This window comes from Condylura cristata, unplaced genomic scaffold (assembly GCF_000260355.1).
Source record: "Condylura cristata isolate star-nosed mole 26May11 unplaced genomic scaffold, ConCri1.0 scaffold00043, whole genome shotgun sequence".
Lineage (NCBI taxonomy): Eukaryota > Metazoa > Chordata > Mammalia > Eulipotyphla > Talpidae > Condylura > Condylura cristata.
In genome coordinates this window covers 3,143,030-3,152,538 of record NW_004567144.1, presented here as the reverse complement: position 1 = coordinate 3,152,538, position 9,509 = coordinate 3,143,030, and positions in this window count along the sequence as shown.

The following is a 9,509-nucleotide window of genomic DNA, read 5'->3' as shown; positions in this document are numbered from 1 at the left end:
AAGAAGAATCTGCCATTAGTAAAGTTTACCAAGTTGTGTGAGAAGAGACTGGCAGTTGAGCAGGAAGAAGGCGAAGTTCTGAGAAATTCCATTATCAAAGTGTCACTACTACCCACCAGAACTTGGACCTTTGGGCTGAAAGACCTAAGCCCATCAAGACCAGGTTCAATATTCCTAGTTTATCAGAATTCCATGCTTTTTAACTCTTAAAGATCCAGTTATCATGACCATTTTCTTTCTGAACCTCTACAGTTGACTCAAGATAAGAACTAGAAGGCCTTTTGGGGCCTAATATAACCCTTTCATTTTTCAGAAGAGTAAACTGAAGACTAAAAAAGCTAAAGCTCATCCCCCAAATAAATGAATGAATGAAGTAGACTAGAACCAGTTGTTTCTCCCTCCTTCCCCCAAGCCAATGACATTATAGCTGTATCTGGCCATCTTAAAGCATTTCCTTTTTGTTTTCTTTAAAGATATATTCATTTATGCATACAAGAACTGGGGTACAGGCCAGAGGTGTGGGGAATGACAGGATTCACCAGAGATAGAGTGGGGAGCAGAACAGGCAGAGAGAATGAAATACAATGCTAAGGGGAGCAGTGAGTTGGTCAGGAGAGATCTGCCATGCCATGTGGGTCAGCTCCCTAGCCAGAGATCGAACTCATGCTGCAGTGGCTGCAGCGGCTGTAGCTAGCTTCATAGTGCTGTGCTTTAAACTATTGTGCCACCAGGGAGGGCCCAAAGCATTTACAAAGCACATTAATTACTTTCATTTTACTTCTGCTGATTCAAAAGCATGAGAGGAAATTGACTAGAATTCTCCAGCTTTGTTTTTGACTCTTAGTACCATTCCCTACCAAACCCCAATAATTTTCTTAGCTTGTACTTTGCCTTGAGGTGTTCCTCCCATTTACTCAGTCTCATTCATCCATTTAACCCACTGAGTAAAAGTCCTCATCTTACCTTGACTGTTTCAGAACCTACCATCAACATGTTCTATGTAACTGATCTTAATTCTTAATAACATTTATTTTTGAAGAAATAGCTGCCAAGCTGTTTCTTGAAAGCACTCTTAAAATTTTGAAATTTGAGGGAATAATGAAAAGTTTCTTGCGTGAAGTTTCTACATAAACCACCTTTTTGGAAAGGTTAAAACCCACTGTGAAACTATTACTTGACCTATAAGGAACTCTCACCTCTGAGGGTTGATCAGACCTATTCTGACAAGTCAGGGAGCTTCTTTCTACAGAGTCTGGTGGGGCCAAAAACTTGCTGTCAAAGTAAATTTTGTCTTCAAAAAATGTCTTTTGAGGAAGCTGGAGAACAGAATTCTGAGAAGAGCTGGCTGGAGGAAGAACTGGTTGAAGTTATAGCTAATAGAGTTGTTACTTTGAATTCTCCTCCTTAAAATACAGTTAAATTGAAAATATGGTAAACAGAACTGAATTAATTCCAGTTCAGGCAAAAAAAAAGCAAAAGGAGAAACCTATATGAGTCTGCAAGCCCCTGTGGAAAGGCAAACTAGTGTTAAAGGATAATTTTTTAAAGGTGAAATCATGACTTATACAAATATAAAAGGAACACATGTTAAATTTTTACTTAATTAATGAGAGAAACAGTAAGATGTTAGAACCAGTTCAGGAGAGAATTCAAAAGACATAGGTTCCCATAGGCAATTAGGAATGCTGGAGTGAATTTTCAAATAACTGCATAACTGGTCAATATCCACCTGACAGTTTATTGCACTACTCTGGGCAAAATTCATTTACATTTTTAGATAAGAATGTTTCATATTACTCTACATTTTCTATAATTTGTAGTTTTTAAATAGCTTAAGAAAAGTGTGCAAGTCAAGCTATCCAGTAATCTCTTTTGCCCATTCTAAGTATTTTACAAATTTCCTCGACACTAGAAAGAACAGTTGCCATATGACGCCTTTAAGGTCAGGAGCCTTATAACCCTTGGGGCCCAAGTCAGGAGACAGAGTGAGATGGCCTAAGAAATCTGCTCAAGTGTAACTTGATACTTAGAAGAGAATTAGCAATGCCCATGTTGGATTAAAGAAACCAAGGGTGGCTTTTCCAAAGCCTCAGGAGCTAAAAAAAAAAATTGACAAGTGGAGAGATCCACCCATGAGACTGAAAGCAGCTGGTGATGGCTTGAGAAGATTTGTAAAAGAAAACACATGTCTCCTTTTGCTACTCTATCTTGCAGAGCCCAACTCAGGACATCTGGTTGAAATACAACACCTTGATGCTTGCTTGGCAACTAAGTACAAGTAAATACAATCCCATGAGCAGGCCCACTGGGAAACTTCAGGAACACATTAGGGAGGATTGTGAAGAATTTTACCAATTCTCCAAGCACTTCACATATTGTGTAACTGATTTTCTATTAAGTGCCTGTACACCTCTGGGTTTTATGTATGACTGAAAACCAGTAGAGGTCCAGAAATCAAAAACAAGCCTGAGTCTTTTCTTTGATGGTTTTCTCCATTCCTCACAGTACTCATCAGCTTGCAGTAATTTTCCTCATTCATTCATTAACTAGTTTGTAGATACTAGGCATCCTGGCATCTCTTCTGTAGTATGGAATAACAATAGATGGCATGGGATAGCCTGAATGTTTATGTGGTTGCCCCTCTTCCCCACCTCCAACTCTCAAGCAACAACCTGTATTGTTAGGCAACGAAAGAAGTCATGAAGCCGACAATCCACACACACACACACACACACACACACAGAGGAATAGGATTCCAGAACTACCCAGATCTGTTAAAGGGAAGGATGTCCTAAAGAAACTTTGCAGTCTTATGGACTCCACCCGCTACTCCAGCTTTCTGTTATGGACTCCACCCCTACTCCAGCTTTCTGGACCCTGCATAGTACTTCAGTGATTTGAAACTACAACTCCCAGCAGTACCAGGGAGAGAACTGCAGGACCCCAGGGCGGAGCTAGCAGGAATGGATTCTGGGACATTTTGCGGGGATAAATAGGGCGTGATTGCATCTCATGGGGACTGGATTTCACACTCTCTCTGTCTCTCATTGGCTGGCTTGAGAAGCAGCTCTCCGGATCCCGTGACTTGGTGTGTTCAGTCAGCCTAGCCATAAGGTATTCCACTTACTTTGTACCCCACTCTCTTTCCCTGTGTTGTTTCCTATTCCTTTCCCTGTTTGTAAATAAACCCGTTATTGACCCTTTTGTATGTCCCTGCAGCATAGCTGAACTGTGAGCGCACAGGTGGCCCCACAGACAGGTGGCCCAGTTCACTCTGGGCTACACTGTAACAGATCTATTCCCAGGCCTGAGATTCCTACTGGTTTTTAGATGATGTGTATAAGTGTAGCAACTATTATTAAACACAATATTGGTTTTGCCCAGAGGGAGAGGATGAAAAAATAGCCTTGGGCCCTCCCTGGTGGCATAACCGGTTAAAGCACAATACTGAAAAGCTAGCCGCAGCCAATTCAGGATGAGTTCAATCCCAGGCAGGGGAGGTGACCCACATGGCGTGGCAGACCTCTCCTGACCTGCCTGCTGCTCCCCTCAGCAGTGTACTTCATCAATCTACCTATTCTGCTCCCCACTCTGTCTCTGGTAAATCATCTCATCCCCCCAACACCTTTGGCCCATATCCCAGTTCTATATGCATAAATAAGTCTTAAAAAAAAAAAAGGAAAGATAACCTCATACTATTCCTGCAGCAAGATAAATTAAGACAATTCTTTTGAAGGGATATTTGTCAATACACAGCAGAAGTCATTAAAAAAAACTTCAAGGCCTTTCAAGTCACAATTCCACTCCTGAAAATTTGTCATTAGGGTAATCATTCAAACATGAAAAAATATATACAAATACAATTTATGTGTCATTATGCATAATCTAAAAAAAATGGTAACATCCAAATGTCCAACAAAATCAGAGTAATTAAGCAAATTGGGACACAAAATGAATGGAATATTATGCAGGTAATAAAAATCATAATTCTGAAGATTGCAGTAGACATTGAAAATCCTAAATTCAATAATATTAAGAAGCAAAAATAGAAAACAAAATCATATAGACATTTTCATTTTAAATCTATAAGAACATAACTTCAGGAAGAATTGTGTTTGCTGGTAGGATTACAGATAAAAATAATTTATTTTTATTTGAAATTAAGTTAAAAATAAATTTAAAGCAAATAAAATATATGGTACAAATACTGGCCTAACACCTAGGAACCTAATATTAGAATCTTCTTTTCCTGGCCCTGCCAGGTCTACCAGTTCCTGCCATCTGCTTCTAATCCTGGAGGAGGGAAAAGGAGAAAAAGGGGTGTTGCAAAGGGCGAGGTACCTAAGAAAATGTGTGTGTGACAGCCAGAAGACATATTGCTGCTGAATGCCTCTGCTTACTGTGCTGAAGAAATTGAGCATTCCACTGGGCTAGGTTCCCATCCATTCCTCCATTTCATTTCATTTAACAATACAAAGCTTTCATTTTCAACATCTATGAAACTATTTCTTTTTCAAGAACATAATAGGTTTTTAAAAATCTCTATTTGAGTAGATGTTATAACAATAACAAAGAACATTTAAAAATCATAACATAATAATTCCATCACATGCATAGTTTTCTCTTTCTGGATGTTACCTTTACTGGGCATGTTCAAGAGGTATAAATTATTTTTACATAATTCTAATTACCCATTTTGAATTCTGTTTTCTCTTAATATTTATCATAAGTATGTTTTCATTTTTCTCATCTTCATAATTTTTATTTTAATGACTGCATAGTATTCCTTACTGTTAGTAGAGAATTGTCCATTAAACCAGGTCCCTAATACTTGTCCAATTTATTGTTTGTGATTTTTTGCTAGGCTCCATTGTATTATGATGAAAAGCAAGGAAGCTCTTTTGAGGGTTATTATCTACCTAATTAAGCAAAAGGCCTCATTAATCTTTTCTTTCAGGACTTATACATGCTTTCCAATCTTCTAAACCAGGGAAAGTCCATTAAGATGAATCTAAGAGAGAAGGCAACCAATCTACAGGTTTGGGAGAGTGCTGATAGTTGGAATAAAGTTACTGTTGAGTTATGCCCTATTCTATTTCTTGAGAAATAAGGAAAAGGTCCTACCATGGGGTAGACCAAAAGGAAAAGCAATGAACTCATTTTCCTGGCCTCTATAGGGGCTTAGGTAGACCTAGCCCTACATCCTAGTCTCACTAGATGTGTATTTGACATATCTATTTTAAATGGGCCTCAAATTCCCATCTGTAAATGAACTGAACTCATAATATGTGACTCTAGTTATCCATTTATCTACAATCTTGGTGACTTCCTGGCTTAACCAATCCAAACATTGCTCTCTTCCCAAAGCCCCTAATCTACTTGCCCCTCCCTCACTCACAGAAAATGAGCTTGGCTTTACCTTCTACATGACTGAGATGCCAGTAATCTTCCAGCATGAGCTAATTCAATTCCTTACACAGCCCCCTCTTCTCTCCTATGTCAGAAAAAGACTTACAGTTTGAATCACAATCCCTCCTACTTCTATTCAGACTATGCTCCATTAATTACATCTTATCAATGGCATTTTCATTTTCTCCTTTTCTGCCTCCTTCCCCTGACTGAAAATATACTCAGATAGTCCTCAGTCTATAAACCCTCTCAGGATCCAGTTACTACATCAAGATTTTGTCCTTCAATTTGCCACCAAATTGTCTTCTACATAAATATCTGTAGTTCCTCTACAAAGTCACAAAAAATAATCTAATGACATTGTTCACCTTACACTATTCTCCTCTGCTAATGACTTTTGTTGATTTTGGTAGGGCCTCTTCTATCTATTTTAATAGTAGGTTGCTCCGAAACATACTGTTAAGTTATGTGATGAACGAAGATATACAGTTACATGCACACTAGTTAAAAGATGTATATTATAAACCTAAGACTAAGATATTCTTCCAAATAATAAAGTGGTTGATTAAGGATGTTAGATTTTGTCTTTTTTCTACCTTCCAAATCTTGTAATATGGTTATACTACTTGGGTAGTTAGTTTTTACAGACAAATATAATAATGGATACTATCCTTAATTCTACACTTAATCCTCTCTGCTCTCTCTTGCCTCTCTTTCTGTCTTGGTGATGTCATCTATCCCCATGCATTCAATCATACCTTGAAGCCAATGACTCTCATATCTATATCTTTGGTCCCCACTGATCTCTATTTCTGCTAAAGACATTTGTAGTTCTACTTCACATTCAATACCATCTCTTCTACCTGAGACTTTAATAAGTACCCGTAACATATCTATGACATTGGTCATTTCTTCATGCCACAAAGCTGACAAGCAAGTCTTTTTTCACACAAGGTCAAACCACCATTTATTAGTCCGATAACTTCAATAACTTAATTAAACTTTCCACTCTCTTCCTATTCTATTCATATACCAGTGTATGCTCTGCTTAAAATATGAAACCATCATAGTACTTCCCTCCATAAAACACTCCGAAAGTTTCCCTCTCAATCACAAAAAAAATCGAAAGTCCCTACCATTGTCTCTATGTAACTACATCATTTTGATCTTAGCTACATCTCTGAACTCATCTCCATGCCCTGGTGATAGCCTCTGGTTCAACGGTCTTCTTTCTCTACCCCACACCAACACCCATACAACTTCCATGTTGCTTCAGATCTGTTGCATGTACTGTCCCCTCTGCCTTGACTGCCCTTTAGTCTCCTTTACCCCTTCTTTGCATATTCATTAGCACTTGGTATCATAATTATTTGTGTTTTACTAATTCTAATAGACGTGTAAGTATATCTCATTGTGCCCACAACTTGGAGCAATTTCCATTTCTCCAACAGCAAGTGATGCTGACCTTTTCCTTAGCTTATTTGCTGTGTTATCTCCTTGATCTCTTTTTGTCTTTTCCCCAATTTCTAATTGGGTTGTGAGATTTTCTCTGTATTGTTGATTTTTGAATATTCCTTTTCATGTTCTAGGCACAAGACCTTTTTTCAAATATGTGGTTTACAAATATTTTCTTACATTCGGTAACTTGGTTTTCGACTCCTTACCATAGACTTTCATGGAGCAAAATATTTGTAAACTTTGTTATTGTCCAATTTATCATTTTTCCCTATATGGGTCATGCTTTTAGTATAAAGTCTAATAACTCTAGTTGTATATCCTGAAGTTTTTCTGTTTTTCACTGATTTTTTAAATTGTTTTATATGTTGCATTTAAGACTGAGGTCCACCTTGAGTTACTCTTGTATAAGGTGTATGAAGTTTGGATGTGTATCTTTTTTTTTTTTTTTTTTTTTGCCTATGGATGTTCCTTTGCTCTAGTACCATTTCTTGAAAAGTCTATGATTTCTCTATTAAATTAGGTCTGCACCATTGTCAAAAATAAACTAGACATATGGATGTTCCTTTGCTCTAGTACCATTTCTTGAAAAGTCTATGATTTCTCTATTAAATTAGGTCTGCACCGTTGTCAAAAATAAACTAGACATATTTGCATAGGTCTATTTCTGGGTTCTCTAATCTGTTCTTTTGATTTATATATCTACCTTCAAATATAATACTGCTTTCATTATTGTGACCATATGTAGGCCTTAATATTGCAGCCATAGGGGGGTGCGGTGCATTAGAAGTATTGTAGCTGGGCCTGTGGTTGAGCCAGTCACTGGTTTTGTTTATTTTTTGAGCACTGTGAAGCTTGCAAGGCAATGCCTTACTGGCTCACATATCTTTGGGCCACTGCTGTTCAGTGACACCTTGAGTCCTAATTCTGCACACCTCCCAGTTGTGCAGGCTGTTGGTGCTCCCTCAAGGCCTCCAGAGCTCTTTTGCCCACTCAGAAATGTATCTCCCTGAGCAGTCTTTCCCTACCACTTGGGGGAGTGTTAATGGGCCTGTTTTTGATTCAATCTGTTTTTCCCCCCCATTTTACCTCAGGGGCATTGTGAACTTGCTGGCCCTGCCTTAGTGACTAATGCTGGGAACAAGCCTCCAGGCCTATGCTGTGGTGGTGGGTGAAAGGGTTTTAAGCCTTGCAGTTGCCTAGTCACCAGATCACCAGGTTTTCCTCCCTACCTCCTGGTCTCTATGTGCCCACTTGTGCAGTCTTTTCCTACAGCTTGGGTTCCACTCACCAAGCCAAATGAACAGGAAGCCTCTGTCTGCAGGCACTAGAGCCTGAGCGCTCCCCCTATTGGTGTTGCAGGGTCCCACTTATCCTGTCTGTGTCACTTCCAGAGAGGAGTTCCCTTATCGGAACTCCCCAATCGTCAATTCTCCCTCAGTTATCTTCCTTCTACTGAGTCCAGGGTTTTCTCATTTGGGTTGAAACTCATAGTATGTAAGTCTATAGTCCGTTTATAGTCCTAAATTCCTGCGCCCGAGCCTGGACGGTGTGATCTCGGCGTCTTTACTCTGCCTCCATCTTGCCCTCTCTCCACCAGTGCTGTACCTTAAAGATGTTACTGAGGTGTATGCCCTGTAGTCTTTCACCCATCTTTGCTTCCAGGTATTTTATGGTTTCCATTCTTATGTTTAGATCTTTAATCCACTTCCAATTGGTTTTTTGTGCATAAGCGAGGTAGTAATATAGTTTCATTTTTTTGCATGTAGCATTAACACAAGCTATACAATGGCTATCGTCTGACAGATTCCGGATAGCTCGGGAAAAGCTCTGAAATATCAGAATTTCCACTGCTAACTTATGTTATGACCTCCATTTTTTGTATAATCATAATATCAAAAAATATTGTAGCAACATCAGTTTGTAACTGGCTTGCCTTAGCTCTAAATTGGCTACCTGGCCTGGGCAAAGTACAAGCTGAGCTGCTCCTGGGCAGGAAATTCCTTTGACTGAAGACAAAAGGCAAGCTCCTGGAGAGATAAGACCCCAGAGCATCAAGACTCCTGGAAAACTTCTTTGGTCTTTTGGCAAAAAGCGATTCTTAAGATAACTCTCAGGGTATAAGGACCCATGGACAATTTCCTAACATTATCAAAACAGGTTTTGCTTAATGCATAACTATGTGACTTCTTAATTTACTCTTTTCCTAAAAGAATCACTAACTACTCTCTGCTAATCTTATTTAACCTCTTCCTAAACAAACACTAGCTACTCCCTGCTAACCTTAAGTTAGCCATTAGCTTCTCTTTAGGCTATCACTGACGACTATGCTAACAAAATTTATTACTTCCCTAGGACTCTTAAATCCTTTGCTAACAGCTCATCCTTTCCCAGACCCTGATCCTTTAAAGTCACAGTTAAACATCCGTATACATGAAAGTTATCACAAAGATGTATAGTATAGTGTGCCATAAAGTAGCAGGAAGAGGATGCATTGTTCCCCTCTTTCTTTAAAACTTTTATGTCGATTTCTTATTAACTTACCTGAGGCATTATTGTAACTAAATCTTGCTAAACAGTATAAATAAAGACCTGCAAAAAGATGAGCAGGAAGATTTGCACCCAACTCTGACTCCTGTGTCTTC